Raw genomic sequence first — 26,898 nt, 5'->3', positions numbered from 1 at the left:
GAGGCGCGGAGAATAAGTCCAAACAGACTCCACTTCTCCACTTCCTAAAAGCCGTGTATGCATCCATCTCCAGGAGTGAATGATCCTGATCACAAGCAAATTACAACAAATTGCTTCTGTGCTACCAGAAAAGTAGTGATGATATGAAAGTTCAGTAAATACTCATGGGGCATATATTGCCCCGCAGAGCTCGCATGAGCAGTACAGGTGTGGGATCTGTTTTCCCTGATACGTTATCAAAAAAGCTCCAGATTACAGGTAGGCTGGATCCCATAGACTCCATTATAATCAAATAATCTGAATGTTTAGAAGCCTTTTCCTTTTTCTCTGTAATAATAAAACAGTACCTCGTACTTGATCCAAACTAACATAATTAATCCTTTTTGGAGGCAAAACAAATGTATTGGGTTTATGTTTAAATAATAAAGGTATGAAGATAAAAAACACTGAAATATCTGTTATCTGGAAAACCCCAGGTCCTGAGCATTCTGGATAACCGGTCCCATACATAATTGCATGTGTCAGCTGGGGGCCACTGAAGAACGTAGAAGCAGTCATTTCACCTGTTTTTCTCCTTTAATTGCAGATGTGATTGAATGAAAGCTGACTCTGTTTTCAGTAGTAGTCAAGTTGCTCCATTTGCCATAAATCCTTCCAAACTCCCCTAAGACTCTTTATTTTCAGCCCTTTTAATGAAACACTAATATAAAAAATAGAAGACTACTGGCAAATATTGCTCTCTGCAGCAATTACACTTACAAATAAATTTAAAATCACTTTGAATTTGTAATAAATATATACTGGAAAGAAATTTGCTTTCATAATGTAAAATGTTAGATTTGTTTTCAAACTACCTTTCCATTCATTTCGAAGAAGGCTACGGATTTAACATGGATCTTTCAGAACCAGCTTTTGTTCACTGTCTGTGTAAAAGGACAGACTCCGGCTCTTCCACTGCTGTTTCCAGGTAAAATATACATGGACATATTTGTCTATTGCACCAGACATAATTCTTTTGAGCAGCAGAGGGAGCTGTAGGAATGCATTTGATTTCAAACTCCAATATAACATTATTTAGATGTTGCTGGCCCTGCACTCATTTCCCTGTAAGAAACAAAAGAACCCTGATCGTCGACAAGACCTTATTTGGTAGTGACCGTGCTTGCTATCTGCACTAACGGCTACGAGAAAACCATGGCTCTGGGCCATACATTTGTATTATTATAACAGAAAATACAAATGCATTTACAGAGTAGTTTTTCCCAGCACACAGTTTGCAAAATTGGTGATCATAATGTGCATGACAAGTACATTAAGGAAGGCACTTTTATTCCAAAAATTACTTTTTCATACTCTATATTAGAAACATATACATATATTGTAATGGGTGCAAAGGTACAGGCCATTTCTTTAGGTCAATTATGACCAAAAGGGAACATAATACAACTTGTAAAATAGCCCCATGCGCACCATAGTATGGTACACGCAAAAGTGTTGTAATTGTTTTAAAATGTATATACACCAATAGCGTAGCATATACTATAATAGCAAGCACTAGTATAAACATACCACAAGTGTAATTAGCAAATATGTTAAAGCAGAAGCGTTGTGCAAAAAGGTGACATTTCAGAAAAAATTCCTTTCCAAGGGGGAAGAAATCCCCTCTAACACCCTTAACACTTAAAGGGGTTTTAACCTTTAACTTTTAGTTTGATGTAGAGAGTGATATTCTAAAACAATTTGCTATTGGTTTTTATTTTTTATTATTTGTGGTTTTTGGGTTATTTAGCTCTTTTATTCAGCAGTTTTCAGTTTCAGTAATCTGGTTGCTAGGATTTAAATTACCCTAGTAAGCATTGGTTTTGAATATGAATAGGAGAAGGCCAGGGTAATAAAAAGTAGCAATAGCTATAAATAGTAGCATTTGTTTTTTTAGATGGGGTCCGTGACCCCCATTTGAAAAGCTGGAAAGAGTCGTGGAAGAAGCAGGCAAATATTTCAAAAACTATAAAAAAAAAATAAAGGCCAGTTGGAAAGTTTCTTAGAATTAGCCATTCTATATTCATAAAAGTTAACATTAAGACAAACCACCCCTTTCAGAATGTTCTTAGGTGACCCGTGTGTGGGGCCATCTGATGGGCTTCCCTGATCGATATCTGGCCGAAAGTTGGCCAGATCTCGATCGGGCAGGTTAAAGAATCCAGTCGGATCACAGCCGGATCTATGCGGTCCCGCAATTCTCGACCGCCTGTATCAGATCCATTATGATTCGATCATTTGACCCTAGGGCCCATGATCGGATCAGCCTGATATCGCCCACTTCAATGTGGGCATATCAGGGATAGATCTGCTTGTTTGGCGATCTCTACGTCTATAGCTCCCCATAGACGCGACGATTCTTCTTGCCGAACGACCGATTTTAGGGAAGCCCGACCAATCCTTCGAAATTATCGTGCGGTTAGTGGGATTCGAACGATCGTACATCTTACGATTTTTCGGCCGACATCTGTCAGGAAATTGATCGGCCAGGTCAAAAAATCTTTGTCGGTCCCAGTGCAATCTCTCTATGTTTGCAGGGCCAAGCAGGCAGCTCCCCTTTGTTTTCCTGCCAAATTGGTCTTTTTAGTTGATGGTAAATTCGTACAATCGTACGATCGTTCTGAGAAGATCGTGGTCTCACGATCAGGATCTGATCTTTTAAAAATCTCAACATCTATGGCCAGCTTATGGCCACCTTTAAACTTTAACAAGGGAGGAAACATTGCTCTGGATGAACCTTCCTTACTGCCTCCCATGGGCATCTTCTCAGCAAACTCTCTGTCAGTATAATATACCACAGGAGTATCTTATTCTGGACTTGTCCTTTACTAGACCTCGCAATATAGTTTCCATGGGTAGTCCCTCTACTTGGATGGCATGTACTCAAAATATCCATCTCAAATCAGAACCATGCCTTGGCCTAGTCCTTCATTACTGGATATTAGCGGTGCGCAGACCTAACCTGCACCCAATTTGATTTATATACCTGTGGCGGACCCAGCCATGTGAGGTCAGTGAAAGTGTGTAAAAGAATGCTGGCAGAGATACTTAGGGGGGAAAGTGAGGTCATTGGTGGGCTGCAGGCAGAGAAATGTAAGTCTGACCAACAGGCAAATCGATTTAGGACCAACCTTCACAACTGCTCGAGAGCTGACATGATCTGACACCTATTACAACTTGTGTAAATTATAACTGATACAAATTTCTGCTTACATAGAATATGTGCTTTCTCTGCTGCAAACTCCAAGGAATGCATAGCCCGTACAATGATTTTGGTTAAGTGTCAGGTTTTAAAATAAGTAAAAGAAAAAAAGAACTGATGTGGCACACACTGGTGTAATCATGGCTAGCAGTCAGGGTTTCACTAAAAAAAAGTGGGAAATGGAGGCCTGACAAGAGATCTTTTTTAAAGAATTTAATAGAAATACATTGTTCCTATATGATTCATGTCACCCTCCCCATTTAAAAAAGTCCCTTCCCAGGTCTCAGCTGTAGAGAGTACACCGAGGAGTTTTAACACATATGTAACAATCACTGCCCGGAATCCACTGCAGTCTCTCACGGAGTTTACACAGAGGAGTGAAAGATAGAATATTCTGTCAAGAAGGCTAGATTAGATGGAGGAGAAATGTAGGATCAAAAACCGACTCTTGTGGTTGGTGCAGTCAGTATGGAAAGATGCTGAAGGAGGAATGAGTATATCATCCCTTAAGGGGAAACTGTATTCCTAATGGCGGTTTCTAAACCTGTGCGTCCTCATATGTGGTATATTGAATTAGGGACCATGTAGCAAAATGTTAATATTAATAATGTTGAAGAAATGACGTGTAATCAAAGATGGATTTCCTAAACACAAGGCAGGGATTAGGAATAACCTTTTTAATGAGTTTAGTGAGTAAACTCGATCCTTGAATCAGTAGCTAATCTGAGGAGGGATGAAAAAGAAAAATACAGCTGCTCTGGAAGAAAGTATGTTGGAATGGAATTAAGCCTGGTCTCAATAAGCAGTACGACTGGAATTCGTTTTTATATATGATGATGTAAAATTAGGTTTTATTTTTACATTTTTATTGTAAGTATAGTATAACAAGAATACAAAATATCATATGGGCTTTGTATTGACAGATAAGTGGCTTTTTAACATTGTCTCAAAGCTGTGTTTCAGGAGGTTTGAGGCAAGTGGTAAATGGGATGTGGGGCAGTACTTAGACTAACATCTTGAGCAACAGATCAAGTGGAAAAGTACATGAATTGTTTAAAAGGGAATGTTGATGTCATGAGCAGCCCTGGCTTTACTTCTATGTGTGCATTAGTTGAGCTAGGGCAAGTATTATGGCAGAGTTATTTTGCGGGGTTCCTTTGGGCCTAGTCAGGTTTCAGGGGAAGAAAGTAAATTCATTCTTTTTTTACTTTATTTTATACTGATTTCCATTTATGTGGGAAAAAAAGGTCAAAACTGGCACCCAAGCTTGAAAGTCATGGAAGGGTATTTTTACATTTATTATTATATATTGAGCTTTGCTGGGATGACTTATCACTGTGAATCTGTTTGTATAGGCAGAAGAGAAGGCATGGCTAACTGTGACTGCTCAAGCAATGCTGAATTATATCTTCCAGAAAGTGCTGCTTGTTGCGGTACAGTAACCAGTGAGCAATCACTGTCTGCCCTGGGGAAAGTGCCAGGTGCTCCATGCATCAGGTAACGTTATAGCTCACTTATATAGCACCAACATAATCTGCAGTGCTGTATAAAGGTAACTCTTTATTAAAAAGATTGCTTGGGTGATGCTGATAAGCTCATGGGTGTCCTCCTGCAATACAAATAAAGCTAAGATTTTGTACCAGTATACTGGTATTAACAAAGGTAACATTTACAAATAGAGTGTCTCTGTGTATAGAAAGTGAGAGACATGCTGGACATTTCTGGGAGAGCTTTGCATGCTTATTAAATAACAGGCCTGTGGTTAGTGGCAGAACAAGATGGGGCATCCATGAAGAGTCCCCACTTTATATTTTCTGAAACAAGTATTTCCATAAATGTGAAACTAAATATAAGTATAAAGGTGGTTGGGCGAGTGGTAATTCCACATTTGTGTTAGTGGCCCAAGGCAAAGATCCCACTTGTGTCCCTCCTTAACATATCCCTCCTCTCACCCCAACATTTGTTTTGTTTAGATCAGATCATATAATAAATGATTACATTTCAAATAAAATATTTCATTTAATCCATCCATGCAATGTCACATTTTGTATAATTATGACTGTACTAACATCAGCTCATCTGAAGGTGCGATGTATACATAGGTGCCATCTCAGTCACAAATGGGACTTACTTCACAGCAGTGTTTATCCACCTCATCACAAAATGGAGTATATGCTTCATTCAAACGTTATTGTGTTTAATGGTCAGAGGTGGGCCCTCTCCTTGACCCTGAAAAGAAGAGCAAAGGACCAATTGAAAGAAAAAAAAACTGCATTACTGTGAATAAAAACAGAGGGCTGTCAGGCTGTTTATTATCTGCTCTGCTCCATATCCTTCCCAGCCATCCACAGCTCTAATATTTACTTCACATTCTTTCTCATCTCATTCTTTGCCTTTGATTTCTCCTGAGATCTTAATAAACCCAACAAGGAACCCCATCAAATGCCTTCCAATAATGCAAGTATGGCCAGGCAATTTATCATCCTAACCCTCTGAGATAACAAGAGCAGTGCAGTGCACTAACCCTGAGTCATTTAAAATATATCATGAGTCTACAGTCCTATATTATAACTCAATAACTCAGAGATATGCCGGCAGCCAAGGACTTGTATTGCTAAACTGTGCTCTAATCCCTGATATCACTAAGATAAGCTCTTGTGTGGTCAAATGGGATTTTGTCATTAAAGGAAAACTATACCCCCAAAATGAATACTTAAGCAACAGATAGTTTATATCAAATTGAATGACATATTAAAGAATCTTACCAAACCGAAATATATATTTACATAAATATTGCCCTTTTACATCTCTTGCCTTGAGCCACCATTTCATGACTCCATCTGTGCTGCCTCAGAGATCACCTGACCAGAAATACTACAACACTAACTGTAACAGGAAGAAGTGAGGAAGCAAAAGGCAGAACTCTGTCTGTTAATTGGCTCATGTGACCTTACATGTGGTTTGTATGTGTGCACAGTGAATCGTACGATCTCAGGGGGCGGCCCTTATTTTTTAAAATGGCAATTTTCTATTTATGATTACCCAATGGCACATACTACTAAAAAAGTATATTATTATGATAATGGTTCATTTACATGAAGCAGGGTTTTACACATGAGCTGTTTTACTCAGTATCTTTTAATAGAGACCTACATTGTTTGGGGGGTATAGTTTTCCTTTAATAATGCTCTGCTGTGGTTGAATAAATATATTGTCTTTGTTATTCTATATTACCCCATGCTCCCTAGAATCACTAAGTTTCCCAGTGCTCCCAATCACTAAGATGTACAATGGTCACATCACACTTTACCTATCTTTACCTTTGTTTTTAATTTCCTAGTGCCACAGTTAGTTAAAACTCTATCCAGTGCTATGGTCATTGATAAATTGGCAAATAAGAGATGTGGGGAGCACTACTTACTCTCTTCAGGAGTTGTTGCATAGGTTGGTGCTATTCCTTAGATGTACGGCCACGTCCACATTCAACAATCTATTCACGATCACTTCACCACTTCTTGCAGTGCAAATAATCCTATGCAATGTCTATATAAATATATGTGGACTTTAAATGGACATTAATTGGATGAGATGGATTAGTTGGATATCATAGGTGTTGGATTGGTGGGGTGTTGGAGTGAATTTTAGGACTAATCTGGCTCACTTGTGTAACCTACGAAGGGAGGTGCAAACCCCCCGAAACATTGTTCTGTACTTGGAGTGGTAAAACTGGCTAAAATAAAGAAGTGGTGAAGTGCTTGCCTTTCCTGTGAATAGATCATTGATGAATTGGACCTTAGGAGCATATTTACTCCTCATCTACGTCAGGCATATTTTCACAATGACTGTATATTGTAAGACTGTAAGTATGCTGTTGCAAGTGTAATGTGCTGACATTTTGCTGCTTCTCTGTGAAAATTCACCTGCGTATTTTCCCCATTCAATTCTAGGACAATCCACAAGAGAATTGACACCATGATGAAATGACGCATGAGGCATATAAGCATTAAGGATATGACATAGATGCAAAAGTGTCTTCTCTATCTTTATAATGGTAGTTCACCAGCCAGAACCTGGCATAAATTAGTTGTGTGGTTGATAGACTAGTGAAGTTTCACATTAGCGAAATTGACAAAAAAATGCAAATGTGCGACAAATTAAAGGGGTTGTTCACCTTTACATTGGCTTTTAGTATGATGTAGAGAGTGATATACTGAGACAATGTGCATTTGGTTTTCATTTCTTCTTATTATTATTATTGAATGCTTTTTCATATAGAAGTAAATGGAGGGGGTACAGAAAGGGGGGGGGTACCCACACTTTCTTCATTTTTCATTATTTGTGTTTTTGAGTTATTTAGCTTTATATTCAGCACTCTACAGATTACCCTACCAGCCATGCATTGATTTGAATAAGATACTGGAATATAAATAGGAGATAGAAATATGAGTAACAAAAAGTAGTAATAACTATATAATTGTAGCCTTACAGCACATTATTGATGGAATCAGTGACCTCCATTTGAAAGTTGGAAAAAGTCAGAAGAAGAAGGCAAATAATTAAAAAGCTATAAAAAAATTGCAGTCCATGGGCTTAAAGGAACTTTTCAGTAAAAAAATGAAAACTGGGTAAAAAGATGTCGGACATTCTGTAACTGCTCTTTATAGGTTATTGCTACCTGGGCTGCTGCAGGGGCTTTATTCCTTGTTCTAGTCCTGTCCAGGTATGTCCGATCCAGTGTTCTGTTCTAGTGCTAATATTACCTTGAACCTGACAAAAAAAAAACCCCAGTAGGATTTGATTTGCCATCAGTCTGAATTCAAAGTACCTTTGTAAATAGCAAGCACAAAGTACTGTCTTATTATTATAGAGAATAAGCAAAAAAGGAAGAAACTAAAATTGTTTATATACACAAGACACTGTTGGAAATAATATTGATATATTTTAGAGCTTTATGGGTAACAGGTTTTTGTATAGAAGATCCCATGCCTCTCGCAATGACTTAATGGTCCATAAAATACTAACATTTCATATATTTCTCAATTCTATTTAATGTACCACGGTATACTATTGCTAAGCTGTGCTGTGGTCCCTAGATGTTTTTTTTCCTGATGGTAAGTGCTTTGCGGACAATCATAGCCAAATGGGTCATCTCTTTTGAACAACATTGCGTTACTAATTCTGAGATACTTGGCTGGTTTCTGTGTCCCTTAAGGCCTGATCTAGCAAAATACTTAAGCTCAGCAAACATTGAAATAAAGGGTAGGTGTCACTAAAAGTAGGCCACTAGAATGATAGAGGGTCAGCAATGTATAAAGCTAAAATTCAGATGAGACATAAGGAAGATGAAGACTGTGCATATCACTGAAACATTTATGTTTATACAGATTAACTAAGGCTAAGAGGGCATAATATTTTTGTGGGAAAATTTTTACAGAAAAGGGAAATTGGCTAGTGTAGGGACATAGTTAATCCCTATAATGTGAATAAGTCTCATAGTAGAATGCTCCTAGTCACAAGAGGGCCAGAAACTTACATGTAAAGTATCATTTTTTTGCTGGAAAGTTTAAGATATTCCCTCCTGTGGGTAAGATTCTTTTACTGGTACAGGCACTGCAAATGACAGACATGGCACTGATGTTCCTACAGAACTAAAGGTAGGCTGGGGAAGCTGCTTCTTTAAAAGCCAGTTCAGCTATTAAAAAAAGCTTGACTAAACCCCCATGCCCTATTTTGCCTTATTTATTAATAAAATAACTTCAATAAATTGGATCAGGAAAAAAAACCGATAAAATCGAGCGGAAAACAAAATCGTAAGTTTTTTTTGGACCTTTTTTTCCCAAAGCGCTCAAGTTTTTTTGGTTTTTGCCCAAAAACCCTGAATTTATCGGATTACCGGGCTAACCACAATATCTTTAAATTGGGATGGGGACATCTCCAGGTGTCTTATATATGACCTCGACAGGTCTGAAATTGTGGATTTTTTGGATTTGGGCTTTTTGCACCATTGGGGTATAATCAATCTCGGAAAAAATGTAATTCTAAAGTTTTTGTGCCAAAAAGCCAGACCAGATAAATAACCCCCAACAGTTAAGGACACAAAATGGAAGGCAAGCAGTTCCAATTCCATATATACAGTATGTCAATTACAGACAGATAGACTGTCCAGGAGAATAGGTAAGGTATGGCCCCACCTGAGCTGGGCTAAGAGGAGTGGCCTGGTGGTCCATCACTGCCCAGAGACACCCATTTGTGGCCTGCCAAGCTACAAGGTGTCCAGAAGGTGACAGATGCTTCTGTTTAAAGTGTCAGAGCTGTTTCTGAACTCCAGCCAACCACTTAGATCATACCAGTGAGTGAAGACAGGTCTTGTGCTGTGCCAGCTATGTGGGAGCAACTGCCTGTTTCCCAAGGAGAAGTACTGATTGGTATCTTAAGAGCCCATGGTACTGACCCCCACGTCCCAATTGCAGGTGCTGCTTTACTGTACTAGTAAATATTGTATTTGAAGTATCAGTATTATACATAACCACCAGATGAGCACAATCTGATTGCTGCTGCCATCAATTTCATTATCTCTGTCAGTCACATGGCAAGAAAAACACCCATTATGGGGCAGATGTATTAAAATTCACATTGGGAATTCCTGAGGGATATTCAGCCCTGTCAGATTATATCCGATTTATTAACCCTGACTGTCAGAAGAGTTTTTTTTAATGAATTGGCACATTTATCAAGCCTTTCCTTATTTGACCAATGTGCCAATTCATCTGAATTGATTTGATCACTTAAATAGTGAAAGTCAATTCTTAACAATAGGATGTATAGTTTAGCAGAAGAACCTTTGTGTGAGCATTCATTTATGATACATGCAACATCGGCTTTTGACGTTTTTTGCAAGGACCAGTTTTAGTCTTAAAATTACAATGGCCTATTTTGGGTATTTAGAAGCCACAATTTTGCTACCCTATAACTATGCAGACCATTTTTTCTAAAATCTTTTCAAATATATATGACATTCAATGGTAGGGGTATTTGTCGAGTGTTTGTTCCAGGGGGGGTTTATTTATAAACATAGGCGCTAGAATGCAGTAGTCAAAACAAAGCAATCACCAATTCGTTTTGAACACTCAACTATGAAGTAGGTAATGAAAGCAAATACCTGATTGGTTGCTATTGGCAACTATCTGTCAGTTACCAATTCTATTAGTATTAGTATATTATATTTGGTAGTAGTGACAGAAAAGTCAGCCTCTTTGTACATACCACATACGTTTGGGTTCATTTGGTTTATCACAGCCAGGTATGCTATTAGAAGGATTGTAGAATTTATTCATGTCATGATACCAGAGAACAGTAGGACAAAAGTTGCTGTTAAGTTTAATTGTTTAGTCCATTTCTGAAAATGATGTTAAAGTTTTGCTATTGCTAGTAAGCACACTGTTTTATTTTGTCATTCACTGGTAAACATGCATAAATCTGAACCCAGCAAGCCAGTCACAGCCCTCCCTTACTGCCATTATCTGTTTTTGTTGATATTAACTTCTGTAACTTATATGGAAAACTCTGCATATTCTCCCTCCTTCTTTTACCCCTCGGACATTCTCTTTTCCTGACTATTTCCCTTCTCCAAGTGCCATTCTTTTCCCTACACCTTTTACCTGCTTCTGACATGACAAGCTATAACAGTGTTGGACTGGGATGCCAGGGGCCCACCAGAAAACCTTAGGCTGACGGCATATTCTAAACTATTGGAACCTCACTCAACCTCTTTATTCTCCTAGTGCCTTTATCTGCCCCTTTCAAGTTTTCCACTAGCCCCAAATTCTCCCATGTGGTATTCTGTCTTCCCAAACTATTGCCCTGTCCATACACGTTTCATTCATATTTATCACTTCCCCCCATTTCCCATTTTCTCTCATCAGTGTGCATTTTGCCTCCACAGCTCCACACTGCCAGCATAGAAGGCTGCTGTAGGGAAAACTAACTTTGCCTCTTCCACTCTCCCATTGTAACTTCAGTGGCTTGCAGCTCCTTTAGTGGCTTTCATCTCCATTCAGTGGCTTTTGGTTCCATTCGGTAATTTAAAAGGAGCTCCGTTTGATGGATTTCGGCATCATTCAGTGGCTACCAGCTCCTTTTGCAGCTTTCAGCAGGTTTTGGCTTAAATGTAGAGGAAGCTGACTCCGCTATCTGGGCCGCCCTGTAGCCTGGGCCACCGGGTCTGCTTCCTCTATAGTTATTGCTCAAGAAATGGGAAGGCGGCACTCCAATAAGATAAAAAAGGTGGTTTATTCCAACAAGTCACTGACCAACATCACCTGACCCGTTTCGGGAGTAACTCCCTTAATCATAAGCTTACAGGCAAAGTGGTGTCACTTCCATGTAACAGTGGCCTCTACAGGTCTATTCATAAAATTACAACATATGTGTGACTTAACCCTATAGGTAAACTAATTATTAAAAATTTCTTTATTTAAGCGATTAAAATCTAGTTAATGTCCGTTAAAAAACAACAACAGTATGCTCCAAAAGGAGCCTTTTTTTACCATAAGCTGAGAAATATGCCCATGAATAATTTTTAGATCTCCATTAGGATATATATATATATATATATATACTGTATACACACACACTTGGGAGTATAGGGCTTCCATATTTTTAAAAAATAATATGCTGTTATTTTTCTGTGCCATATATATATATATATATATATATATATATATATATATATATATATATATATATATATATATATATATATATATATATATATAATGTGCTATTCTTTATATAAATCCATATCTCACTAGATAAATGTAATTACACACTAATCTCTCGATCTCTCGTTTATAAAGCTCATGCTGTCTTGACAATATATACAGTGTTTTACTTCTGCTTACCAAACTAAAAGTTGTCCACAAGAAAGGTCACAAAATATCACAAACTGTTCACATTTTGTCATATAATTGAGAAAATGATCCAGAAAACATTTAAATAAATGGATTAAATCTGTGATACCAACATTTTGGAAGCTAGATTTTAATGGCAGCACTTTAGGCACTAGCATGAACTGAAAATTAGCTGGAGGTGGTTACTGTGGAGCTAAGCATCTGTGCATGTCCGTGTCCAGTACACTTAGAAACCTCACAATGAAAGCTTGTACATAAATTTACCACCTTATCAGATTACATTGGACAAGTGTTCTATCAGAGGTACAAGTTTATGTTTGCACATTTTGTGCTAGAACACACACTCCGTGGCAAGATTGCCCTTATTAAGAGAATTTATTTCCTCCTTCACATTCTGGGTTAACCTCGTTAAAATAAAATAAAAAGCTGATATTGATCAGCATCCTATTATATAGAAGCCTTTCCTATAATGTTAAGCAATATATTTGCTAATTGATTTGCAGAGAGAAATACTGCACTGGCTATTAATTACAGCTTATTCACCCCCTCCTCTTTATTTTGACATATACATGGATTCTGGGGTTTACTGTGTAAATAGTGCTGAGGGTGCAGACTGATTTTAATGTAAATATCTGAAAGAAGCATTCAAATAAATTGAATCTCCCAGCCATGTGTCTATTTTTTGCATTAAAACCAAGCTTTACACTTTATTGCCATTGAAAATATTGCACTGCTATAGTTAGGTATTTAAGTCTGTCTTGCTCTGGGTCCCCAGAACAACAGGACACACAAGTAAAGAAAAAATACAACCAGAGAAATGGGAGAAAATAAGTAAATGAGAAATAAAAATGAACAAATCATTTGTGCTGAGCCAATGTAGCATTATTAGGTAGGTAAGTAAGTAAGTATTACTTATTTGTTAATTATTAATACATTTATAAATAATTTAATAATAAATTAATAATTATTAGTATTTATTATTTAAGTTAAGTAAGTAAGTATTGTAGCACATCTATGCCTTAGAACTTATTTATTGTGACTGAAGGCAATGAGCAGGACTATGATCGTAAGGGAACCCTATACTTCTGTCTATAATAATCATGCACAAATAAAATATAATGCAAACTCAGCATCTATAATGATGCACCAGTAACGTAAGTAGCCGTCGCCGGGCCCAGGTGCGATCTTGTTACCAGCTACATTGGTGAATGATCTGCAGGCGGCCCTGATGGGGTGTGGGCTCTGGTCCAATCGCACCCCCTGCTCCCCCTGTAGTTCCACCACTGGATGCATCCATGGTGCAGATGCAAAATACATCAGCATGTGCAAATTATTTGAGGCCCCAGCCTTCTTCCATTGCCTAGGTCACTTGTCCTCAAACGGAGGGCTGAATGACTTAGGGCCTAAGGGCTTGTTAGAGAAAGATTTGGGTAGAATTCACTTCTAGATATACCTTGTGTACCGGTACTGGTCTTTATGTATCTAATTCTGTATGTTCTATGTATGTACTTTATGTGATTTCTTTGTATAAACACATTTATTTTACTGTGCTGTGCACTATGTTGGTGCTCTAAAAATGCATTTTAATAATACTAATAATAAAAGTCAAAATTTAAGGTCAGTTAAGGTGGGGCCATTTATTTGCCTATAGCCCTATTTTTCCTTTGTTATTAGCTAAGGGGGGGTGTCTGACCAAAGGTTAGTCCTGCAATGGGGACTTGAATGGAAAAAGATAACCACCTATAACTTCCTCTTCTCTAAATTATGACTCAAAATTATATAGTAGCTGAGATTTAAGCCTGTTCTCTTACATTCAACCATTTGCCCAAGTAAATCCTCCCTTTTTTCAAGTTAAAGTTGAAGGAAAAAAAACATATGAACCTGTCTCTTATTTCCCCCAGGGAAAAAAAAATCCTTCCTGACTGTGAAGCAACTGAACCAGTCTCTGGATCGCATTATACCAAGAGACATAATATCAGTTGCGTTGTATTTTCTGATTCCTGTATTTCCAGTCTTGAACCTTTTTTAAACATTGTGCAGTTGAATAAAATGAGACGTATGTATTTCTGCTTTGTGCTTGTGTGCCAGATCATAGAACATTCAAAATCTGCACTGATCATGTTCATGGTATTCTATATACAGCTGATGCAGTTTTGGCAGAAATATAAATATATAGTATGCACAATTATACACACACCATCATACATAATTCACATATTTATTTTTATGTTAACATCCTTAATTTAATTATGTTCATGTAATTATGTGTAATATTTATTTATGTTGAGAGCGTTTACATGTGTGATAGCAGGTACATCACTGCCTCTACACCAGAAACATCTTTACACGTATGTCTAGGCATGTGTGCCTGTAAAAGTATGATTTTGTGCGTACTGAGGCCTAGTTGAAATTCAGAGCATCATTCCCAGGAGAAGGTTGCTAAGCAACAAGGTCCCCTCATCACAACGAAGCCAGATGCAATAAGCTGACATGGATGGGGGAGGAAAGGGAGGGTGGTAGTGCTGGGGGTGAACAGTAATAGGAATTCCCAGTGATTTCTCTACTCAAAATTGATCACATACCAATGTTCGTAGAGGGGAGAAAAAAAACAACGTACAAGATTCAAATACAATTCTCCCCCTGACAACAGAAAAATAACAAATTATTTTAATTAATGACTTACAACTGGCCTTAACAATAAGTCAGTGATAAAGAAATGTTTCTTAATATCTATATTTCTTCTATTGATATGTAATATTTAGCATAATACATAACAGGCTACCCTGTAATTTGGGAAGTGATTGAGATTACAAAACATATTAGCCTGGTCATCAATTGGATCATCCTGCAAGTATTAACTCATACTGGAATCTTTAGTAGATCTAAAGGTATAAATATAAACCAAATCCTGCTAGGCATTTTGTACAATTGGTAAGGGATGGTATAACTGTCCTGATTTCATATGCATGCAATGTATACTTGTAATTTATTTACCAAAATGTCAAATTGCTTGATAACAAAGCAAACAATGGGAATGCAAGCTACAGGGATTTGATAATAAGCATACACTATTGAATATAAAATATGTGCTATAAATGCTGTCGGATTCTGATTGGTGGTAGGTTTCCAGTTTATACTCACTTGCTGCTCAGAGGAACAGACTCACTTAGCTTTGGCACAAGAGCAGTTAAGAATGATTAGCAGAGGAAGGTTGGCATTGCTTTGCAGAAAACTGATAGAAGCTAGGAAAGGAGTTGCAGAATAAATCAGAAGGGATGGTAAGACAATTTGAGGAGGAGGTGGGCGGATTGAAAAAAGAAATGAACACAAAATAATGAGTTGCAATTGACAGGAGCTGAGTAGAGTATTGGGAGGTAAAGATAGCGAGGGGAGGGATGAAGCTATTAGGAGAGAGGAGGGGTAAGGCAAGAAAACAGGTTGCTAGGAACAAGAGCAAGAGACAGAAAGAGAGAGAGACGATGAGAAGAAGGAAAAGGAGATTTTGGAGAAGGGAGAAAGGGGTGGGGAGCATGTGAGCTAGCAAGAGAGGAAAGGGGATATAGTAAAAGCGTAAAAGAGGGTATATTGAGGCTAAAGAGTATATGATGAATATAAGAGTATAGGAGTTGAATAAATTTGGATCTGAGCTGATGAGGACAGAAAGGGACTTGTAGAGGCAGGGATGAAATAGAAAGATGATAGAGAGGGGGGTAACAGCAAACCCTGGAGGAAGCAGATAGATGAATAAGATATTCTAAAGAGAGAGTGCGGGAAAGCAAATTAAGAGAGAGTTCCCAATGTTAGCAGAGAAACAGATCAAGCTTTGTGCTTATCATACCCATTCCTCCCAAGAAAGCTACTCTTCTAGAGGAGGAGGATCTCGGAGGAGAATCCAACCACCTGTGTAAGTGTACTGAGTAAGGAGCTGTTCTGAAAACCAAGGTACTGGATTGAATGGCCTGACCAAAAAGCTTTTCCTACGCTTAGAATTATGCATCTGTAAGTGACGGAATTTTCACAACCAACAAGGAATACTCTGCTGATATGTAACGTTTGCAAGATGTTTCATATCCCTGCATGGATGTTGCAGAAGAGGGCAAAGATGCACGGTACATTATAAGCAGGCAGGCAGAAGACTGCACACGTATTTGCACAAGGAGCTTTTCAATTCTAGCAAAGTCTGCTGATTTTATGACTGGTAGTGCAACAATTCTGCCATAGCATTTGGTAAGCATTAATATTAAGTAACAATGCTTCTGTGTAAAACTAAGTCATTTCATTTAAGTGCATACATGGTGTAAATGGTGCCTTATTTGTTGAATCAGATATGAATCAGTCTGTGTGCTTTGACAAAGCTTTCTATTATGCCCCTAGTAACTGTACAGTATGTATTTGCAAAGACTTCTCTGGCTCATAGGGTGTTCTTTACATGTATGTTATTAAACATTTTTTTTCTAATTGTACCTGTATAAACATATGCTTTTGCGTGTATATCTGCCCTTGTTTTCAGAGAGGCTTTTATAATATCTCAAATATAAATATGTTATTCATTTCCATATATCTACTAGTACCTATATCATTTCCCCAGCTGAATATAGATACTAATAATCTGCTCATACTTGCACAATAAATATAGATATAATAAATCTCCTTGTGTAAGAATTGTTACTACATGTCACAGGTATGAGTCAGACCATCAGAAATCCACATGTTACTTTTGGGAGTACAGTTAAGATACTTAGGGGCTACTGTGGTTTTCAGAGTCCCAGGAATGTATAGTTGAACCCACTATATACTCCTGATGACTGCATTGGTCACTAGTATTTAGTAATAATATGTCTCTGTCTGAATTATTCTTATTGCAAAAAGAGCAACAAAGAAACACATCAAATCAAAAGCAAATTCTACTCTAGGTTTGTCACCATTTAGAAGCCACAAATCTTTTCTTTAAAGGCTATGGTATAACTGGGGTTTTAATAATCAATAATTATGCAATTTGTCCCAGGTTTCTTCCAATTCACCCAGGTGCAAGTTTGAGGGTTGGTTACAGGTTCTGAGCTGCAGTTGGGGCGAGTTGAAGCTTTCTGATCGAAAGCTTAGTGGGTATATCTATCAAAGAGTGAAGATCACCACAGTACACTTGAGTGAAATTCCGCCACTCTCCATTCATTTCTATGGGATTTTAAAAAGAGTATTTATCAATGGGAAAAAGTGAAAATTCACCCTTTGATAAATACGCCTTTCAAAATCCCATAGAAATGAATGAAGAGTGGTGGAATTTCACGCTGGAGGATTGTGCGACCTCTAACTTCACTTTTTGATAAATATACTCCAAAAGACTCACCACAATTGCACAGCTGCATACCTATCACCTGTAAACATGACCATCAAAACAATTGTGCAGGTGGCAGTTGCAGTTGCACACCATGCTAAGTAACTGAAGATAATTTCACATGTATTTTCCTAGTATTAAATTCATCTAAACAACTTTCAAAGGCTTCATAGCCCAAATAATATTAAATTAACATATTTACTTCTCTACAGCTGGTGGCTAGCAATACATCCTACGTTGGGAAAAGTTATGACTCCAAGTTCAATGATATCTTCTCCTAAATATACATTAACTCTGCCCCCTCTCACTGAATAGCTCTGAGTACCTTCCTTTGCAAGATATTCTCTCCTTTATCTTCTCAAGGAATAAGCCATGTGAGCAGTTAAACATTCCTCTATATACGTGGAAGTGAGCCATTTTCAGCAGCTCATCTGGATGACTTTATGTAAAGAACACCTTTCTAATAGTATTCAGCATAAACTGTTGTAAGGGTGCATCTGAAGAAACATAGTGGTGTTTTAAACCCCCTCCTCCTTTTCCTTTTTCACCAGATGTTCAGAAATTTTGACCAGTATTAAAAGATTATCTGTGCATGTTTCTGGAAGGAGTTTTGAATAAAAGAAGAGGATTTGGTGAATTAAGAATTGCCTTACACTGCATAAATCTTATTTAAGAAGTTAGAGAAGAGTGGAAACCATGCCAAAGAGGATACCAGCTGCCAGAATGAAATCATTCCACAGAACCTGACACATTGTATGGTATGTAACCATTGGATTTTTTTTTATACATTACCGATCGGATTAATCAAGTAAATACACAGTTCTTTATTGAAAGCTGACCATTTTTATACAAGTTTAAAAGGCCTATTTATTTAAAAGAGTAAATGTTGCAATCTTTTCTCTACTTAAAGGCAATTATATATATATCCATAACTGATATTAGGTCTCTGAGGGTGATGAAACTTTAACAACTTGCCTAACTCAGCCATATAATACAAGACTCTTTGGAAATCAACTTTCAAACTACATCTACTGCTAACGTCTGTTTAACATATTATTAAAAAACACTTGTCACTAAGCCACTGACATTTAGGGGCACATTTACTTAGCTCGAGTGAAGGAATAGAAGAAAAAAAAACTTCGAATTTCGAATGTTTTTTTGGCTACTTCGACCTTCGACTACGACTTCGACTAAAAAATCGTTCGACTATTTGACCATTGGATAGTACTGTCTCTTTAAAAAAAAATTCGGCCAAGTACTTCGCGACCTAAAACCTACCTAACATCAATGTTAGCCTATGGGGAAGGACCCCATAGGCTTCCTAACAATTTTCTGATCGAAGGAAAATCGATCAATCGATGGATTAAAATCCTTCGAATCGTTCAATTCGAAGGATTTAATCGTTCGATCTAACGTTTTTTTCCTTCGATCGATCGATCGTAGGAAATGCGGTAAATGTGCCCCTTAATCATAAGGAATACTGCCCATTTTAACATTAGTCTTAAACCCTCTTAAAGGAGAACTAAATGCCATATTTTATATACTGAACCTATTGCACTAGCCTAAAGCTTCAGCTTCTCAATAGCAGCAACTAGGACTTTAAACTTGTCACAGGGGGTCACCATCTTGGAGAGTGTCCGCGACACTCACACGCTCAGCACATGCTCTGAGCAGCTGCTGAGAAGCTAAGCTTAGGGCCATCACAAATTATCAAGCAGAAAATGAGGTTGGTCTGTAATATAAGTTGATGCTACAGGGCTGATTATTAAATTCTGATGCTAATTGCACTGGTTTCTGTGTTGCCATGTAGTAATTATCTGTATTAATTATTAACCAGCCTTATATTGAGACATTTATATTCTATGTGTACTGTATATTGTGAGTCGGTCCCTAAGCTCAGTAAGTGACAGCAGCAGAGAGCATGTGCAGTGAATCAGCAGAAAAGAAGATGGGGAGCTACTGGGGCATCTTTGGAGACACAGATCTTCCCTGCTAAAGGGCTGTGGTTGCATTGGGCTGGTACAGAAGCTTAGAACATAATGTACAACATTTCTAGCCTACAGTACTTCTTTAGTTAAGCTTTAGTTCTCCTTTAAAGAAGTCAAGGAAGAATACATTTTCTGTTGAAAAGGCACTATCCCCTATATGTAATAAAAGGAACTGAGTTTGCCCAGTAGCAATAACCCTTAAGTAATGTATACAATCTTTGCTTTTAAACAGGTGACCAGTAAATTCTACCTGCTAATTGATTGCTATTTGTTACTGCACCTGGGCAAACATTTTTCTTGGGTCTATAGTGTGTATAGGGTTACTTACAGCGTCATCAAAAGTGTCAGAGAATTCCCCTTAATGTAATGTTTTCAAGATTTCCCAGCAAGTCCAGTTGCTTTAGACATTTAAAATGTGTATCATGGGAAATGAGGGCATGTGCTGGTTATTTTCTGCCAAAGGTAAATGGTTTATATATTAAAGTGTCCCCTTAGGTCCCAGATGATGGATTCTGACAGGGAAGCAAGCCAAAGCTGCCAATAATCAATACTAATGCAGGAAGTACATCTTTCCATTTACAGCTCCTCATCTCCTATATTAGAAGCAAGAGCATGATGGCAATGGGAGTGGGAGTCAAATATACTTCTACATTTCTAATAAATAAGCTTAAGTTGCCATATTGTTTTAGGTAAACATGGTGTGCTTGTGTATGTGGTATGTAATTAAAGGAGGGGATGATATATTTTAAAATCACATTGCAAACAAAATCACTGAGCAAAGGTGCATCGCGGAAAAGCTGTTGGAACAAAACAATATACACTTTTCAATGTAAAAAAAAAAAGATTAACATAAATCCAATATATAAGGTTGTAAAATGAACTGATGTGATGATCTGATAAGATGAGAATGAACTGAGATGAATACTGGAGCTAAATTCTGTCTCTTCATACATTGACTCTCCTGAGATGAAGTAAATATAAATTAGCCCAACTTTGTACATGCAAATAATTCTATATGATTTTATTTACACAATAGCCTTTTCAAGCTTTTCATGTAACCACCTTTGCCAGTACCTCTCCCATAGCTCTAGCCTCTCATTTTGTTGCATTTTTATTTGTGTTTGGTCCCACTTGTAGTACATATTCAAAATAAGCACAATTTTTCCCAAATCTGACCCAGACTCTAGACTAAACAGAATCTGAGAGACTCTGGAGGATGGGTGTGTGTTCTGTTTTCTCTTCTTTACAAGTTTTCTGAAAAGCTGTATCAATTTACTTTACACAGGATTCTTCCAAATGTTGCAACAAAGAAGCAACAATGTTCATACATTGTAAAATCTGTGGGATTATTGTCATCAGGACATTATAAGTGATGCCATCAGAAATAAATGTGCAAAGTCACTATTCCCTTGGCATGATCCAATGTTTGTGTCATTACAGATTACAAGTCTGTCCCTAGTGGGGTTGAATTGTGACCAATGACTAATCAAGGTTCCTGTATGGCAGATCTGCCCAGTGTTTGTAAATGAGCCTTATGGGGTTATGTAATAAAAGGCACTAAGTTTGCCCTGAGGTAGTAACCTATAGCAACCAATCAGCAGTCGAAAAGAAACATTTTATTGGTTACTGTGGGTTACTGCTCCTGGGCAGACTTAATGCCTTTTATTACATATAGGGTATACATATGTCGATTATTCGACATACATGTAATTTGATTACAACTCTGCCAATCCCTGCACTGACTTGCTACGTTGCAGAAAAAATTCTAATTAATGACCCTAACATTTAAAGCACTTTATAACTCTGCCCAACCTTACATCTCTGAATTCATCTCTATACACTATACTCACCCAACTGCTTACTACACTCCTCTACTGACCTGCTACTCAACTCTTCTCTTATTACTTCCTCACATGCTCACATTCAAGACTTTGCAAGGGCTGTACTCTTCCTCTGGAATACTCTCCCGTGGTCTGACTTCCTCCAAACCTTTTTGCTTTCAAAAGATCTCTTAAAACGCACTTATTTAGAGAAGCCTACTCTCACTCTGCTTAACTACCAAATGCAATACCACATACAGTACTACATCTCTAACCCACTTCATTCTGATCTTGCCCACTCCCACACCTGTGTCTTATTGCCTTCCCTTTAGATTGTAAGCTCTTTTGCACAGGGCCTTCCTCACCTTTTGTACTGGTGTTGGTTGTGATGTATGTAACTTCATATGTTCTACGTGTGTAATTCATGTGATTAAGCTGTGTAAACATATTTACTTTTTACTTTACATGTAAATAATAATAATAATTAGAAGCCAATATATTATTATGGTACTTTGGGTAAAAGATAAATAAAACAGCAAAGAAATTTTTATTATTAGATTTAGACTTTCCCTTACCTGACAGTTTTTGTTCCCTTTTGACTCAGCAGTGGAATTCTTGCTTTTAATTGCTCTGGTGTTGGCACAGCCGGGAAATCACTACATTAAAGAAAATTAAGGTATTGTTTAACGAACCAGAACATAGGAAGTACTTGAATGAACATGTATATCGCAGATGTATAAACCTGATGGCTTGTATGGATCCAGAGGAGTAGCTATAGAGAAAGTAGAGCCCTCGACTGCTGGGGCCCCCAGCTTATGTTTGGGAAAAAATGTTTTTTTCCCACAGTGCTTTAGAACCCAGTAACTACTAATAATGCCAATGCATGGATCTGTAGGAGTTTACAAACTTCAGTATAGCTGTTCAGTATAGCTATGCTGTTCAGTAAAGTGGAATGAGAGAGCTAGTGTGAGAGAGTGAGAGCTAGTTGGCTAACGCTCACTCTAGGCTACTAAGCTCTGATATTATAACAAGATCAGCATTGATTCACAATGATATATAGTAGCCATGTGATAAATAGCTGGTCCAAATTATTGGGAAGGCAGATCACATAAAAAACAGATGAAGCACAGAATTTTGGACATCTTTTGATGCAGTCAAAGGAATAATCTGCATTACTGATGAATAGCAAGATGAATAATTAAACATTTCAAGTCCCGGGAAAGGAGTGGCAACCAGTACTACATTTTATAAGCAGTGAATAAATGGTTATTTTTATGCTTATAAGTAAACACATCAAGCAACGTTTTAGCCATGTTTCAATAAAGAATGGGGTTTTACTTGTTGGTGGTCTACAGAAACACATTAGTGTGCTGGATCAGTCATATACATACCTGAACTTCCCCTACAGCAGGAGTGCCCATACTTTACTAATGCGAGATCTACTTTTAGTGATGTTGTCCCATTTTGATCTATATCCATAATAGTATTGTTTGCATTTTTTATTACTTAAATATTATATTTATGGGAAAACTTACATTGCTATATTTAAGAATGTAATTATTTATTATGTGTTATTGTTATAGTATTGTATAATTATTTTAATTATTTATTATTCTTATTAACTACTTCTGATGTAACCTTAACAGAATAAATATCTGAGTAAAACTAGAGGGTGATTTAGTCAAGTTTTTTGTTGACAGTGTCTTGTTTTGTGGCATTTTTTAGTAGTTTAAGGCACAAAATGTCTCAATGTCCTAAATATATAGATAATGGGTTGAGTGCAGAGGACCTCTTGTATTTGTCTATATGTATTTTGTGGTCACAGCCTCATTGCACCCCCGCCTTCTGGTTTTAAAAATCTGTGAAACATGTTTCATTCACTATTGGATTGCTGTTGTAATAACATTTATTGGTAACTACAAAAAAAGCTTATCACCCTCTAAGTGAAACAAACACTGGGAAACAAAGTAAAATACTTAAAAAGAATGAGACAACACACACAAAGGCACATGACCAGCACCAGTTGGAATGGGGCATGTGTCTCTATTCCTTTCCAGTTCTGAATTTAATTTAAACATGTTTTGGGTGGAAAACTAGCAGACAAGGTGGTAATAATTAATTGAATCTGTTCCATCATTCATTCTATCACAGTGATAGATAACACGTGGCCCTTTACACGTTGTTGAATTACAATTTACATCATTCAGTTGTCAGTGTGTTTCTGAGTGTTGTAGTTCAGCAACATCTGGTTATCCACCATATAGCTTTGCAACTTCCCTCAGTTCCCTGAGTTATTCCTGAGATGTATTAGCATAGATTACAATTATTTCTATTAGTGGCAGTTGTTCTTATTAGAGGCTTTCATTGCCAGAATACCAGGAACAGACTTCAAGACAAATCATTTAGTTGTACATGCTAGTGCAAGGTTGCCATGTTCAAGGAGTTTGCTCTGAGTATAGAGATTTTTCTTCTAAATAATTTTACAGAATAATTGCATTATTCAGCAAAGACTGTTTGCTAAATAGTGTAATACTTTGTAATGTTTACTATGAAAGAAAACCATGTAATAAACAGTTAAACCTGTATTTATCTGGTGTTTTTAAAGCATCAAACAGAAGTGACTTTCTGTACCACTTAACATGCCTAAAAGAGAAACTTAGATTGGATGAGGATCATGGCAGCATATCTGTTTCCTTATGTCCAGCTGTAATTATATGTTATCCCAGCTGACATTACTATTAGTCAGCCAAATAATCCATGCTCTGGAAGAAATGGAAGTTGTTTCTCTGCCTCTTAAATTTCTACTACCTAGTAAAATTGTGTATTTCAGGCACTGAACATGAGAAGTAATAGCAGTGCAGACTAATCTCATCCGCTAGCCTGCTATGAAATCTCAGACTCCATTAAAGCATCTTTCTTCTCTAGCCAATTGCACTGCTAGGAGTAAGACTTGGCCTCTAAAGTGAAAATAAAAATATATTCTGTTATCTTTTATAATAGATCTGCAGGCCAGCGAATGATAACGGCATATTTCCCAGAAATACTTTAAAGGGATACTGTCATGGGAAAACATGTTTTTTTCAAAATGAACCAGTTAATAGTGCTGCTCCAGCAGAATTCTGCACTGAAATCCATTTCTCAAAAGAGCAAACAGATTTTTTTATATTCAATTTTGAAATCTGACATGGGGCTAGACATATTGTCAATTTCCCAGCTGCCCCAAGTCATGTGACTTCTGCTCTAATAAACTTCAATCACTCTTTACTGCTGTACTGCAAGTTAGAGTGATATCACCCCCCCCATTTTTCCCCCCAGCAGCCAAACAAAAGAATAATGGGAAGGTAACCAGATAGCTGCTCCCTAACACAAGATAACAGCTGCCTGGTAGATCTAAGAACAGCACTCAATAGTAAAAACCCTTGTCCCACTGAAACACATTCAGTTACATTGAGAAGGAAAAACAGCAGCCTGCCAGAAGGCACAAGTCACATGACTGGGGGCAGCTGGGAAATTGACAAAATGTCTAGCCCCGTGTCAGATTTCAAAATTGAATATAAAAAAATCTATTTGCTCTTTTGAGAAATGGATTTCAGTGCAGAATTCTGCTGGAGTATTAACTGATGCATTTTGAAAAAAAATGTTTTCCGATGACAGGATCCCTTTAACTTTTTGCTTTAGACAAAATCAGTTCTGCATATTTCCACATTCATTTTCAAAATTGTCTATTCCCTGCTGTCATGGATGATCATAGAGTAGAATAATTATATTTAAAGAAAATCAGGAAATTAAAAGTGAAACCACCTTCTTATCCTCTGCTGATGGTGTTCCAGTGTATCTCTTTGCAAATGTTACAGTATTACTAAAATCAAACTTTTAACAATTTCTCCAGTGAGAATTAATTCACTTGTAATTTCATTGTGTTACATAGGCTGCTCCACTTTGAACTTTTGATCACTCATTGTTATTATCTCTTTACTGCAGGTGTTATTCAAAATAAGTGTGCAGCAAATTAGACTGAAAATGACACCAAGTGGCCGGCGAGAGGCATTGAATCCCATTATTCAAGTGGAATCTAATGAAGACCGCGAGGAACGTGTTCTGGCTATGTTGGGGATCATTGGGACAATCTTGAATCTGCTGGTCATCATCTTTGTCTACATATACACCACTATATAAAGAGATGGAGTGTAGAGCCAACTGCTGTTTAACTGTAGACCAGTGTGACAGTGAATGGTGACCCATGTAGCAAGGCTACAGCCAAAATGCAGAACATACATATAATTTATCGAAACCTAGAACTACCCACACACCATCATCAGGTGACAATGGATAATTCTGATAAACAACTCCATTGTGAGCTAAAACATTATACTACAAACAATATGAAGGTGTGCCAAAAGCCTGTGAAGTCAAATGTATGTTTAAATACTTTACTGCTGCAGGTAATTTCTTCAAAATTAACAGATTTAAGCACAACTGGGATCAGAAATGCTGCATCCTGCAAACCATCTCAATATTCAGCAGGCATCTCCAATGGATGTGAACAAATTCTTAAAATGACTCGGAAATGCTCAGCTCTGAGATGTTTGGAGCACTAGAAATGATCTTTATGGATCTAATTTAGCCGCTAGTGCAGGTTTGAGTTCTACCAGGCCTTTGCTTGCTTTGCTTCTGTATCAACATATTGTGCATAATTTTTTGAAAGTTAAAACATTTTTGAGACACAGCGGTGTCCCTTATCATGCACAGAACAAACTGAATGTCCTACTGCAGATGATGTGTTGTTGGGACAACAGCAAAAAATAAATATGACAGCAAACGTTTTGTACAGTGATGCTGGATTTCACTGCAGGATCTGAAGCTCTTAATAATCTATTCTTTATTAAATACTGTTCCTTCAGAGAAGATACAATAGTGTTTATAAAACACCATCACACCCATGGATAGACTTTGGTGTTAGGCAAGAGCACTCCAAGGGCAGTAGGTATGATATTAGCTTGTATAAATAGCCAACTAATTGTTCACTGTGCAAAAATGTTAAGTATCGAAAATGTGATACATTTGCAAGGGCTTCCAAGTTTAATTTAAAAGAGACTGTGCAATTACAGTATTGTTAAAAAATCGTCTTGAATTAAAGCAGTAAGGGCACTTTAATGAGTAAAAAAACAACAACAAATGTTAATGGGATCCTTAGATGTGTAACTTGTGAATGAGATCTGAATACAGTTACAGACTAGCAATGCCAATTTAACCACCTACAGTATGTGTATTCAGGTTCCCCCCCTGAAAGATTCTTAAACTGAAGCTGTAGCCAGCAATACAATTTATATGTGCCTTTCTGAAGTGCTTTCATTTATTTCCAGTAATAAATACAGGCCTTCCAAACCATATATAAGTATGTGGTCTATTATCCAGAGAGCTCAGATAAACCGTTTCCCCACAGGGTTCTTTTTTGAACAATCAATTCTTAATTTTCATTGATTGGCTTTGTCTCTGTAACAGTAAAAGGGATACATTTAAATGTGCCACCACATTTGATTGGTGATCCTAGTTCAGCTCTGCTACTGGATTGGTGCTTGGACATTATAGACAAGGCGTTGCTCATGCA

General features: G+C 37.4%; 1 long non-coding RNA gene across 1 annotated transcript; it reads left to right on the top strand.

The window, feature by feature from the left end:
• Positions 1-15,835: 15,835 nt before the first annotated feature.
• LOC108698609 lies at positions 15,836-26,114 on the top strand. The gene is made up of 3 exons (XR_001932683.2): positions 15,836-16,377; positions 18,034-18,240; positions 25,272-26,114. It is a non-coding gene; the product is annotated as an uncharacterized LOC108698609 (long non-coding RNA).
• The last annotated feature ends 784 nt before the right edge of the window (positions 26,115-26,898 follow it).

This window comes from Xenopus laevis, chromosome 8L (genome assembly GCF_017654675.1).
Source record: "Xenopus laevis strain J_2021 chromosome 8L, Xenopus_laevis_v10.1, whole genome shotgun sequence".
Classification (NCBI taxonomy): domain Eukaryota; kingdom Metazoa; phylum Chordata; class Amphibia; order Anura; family Pipidae; genus Xenopus; species Xenopus laevis.
This window is presented reverse-complemented; position numbering and strand designations above follow the sequence as displayed.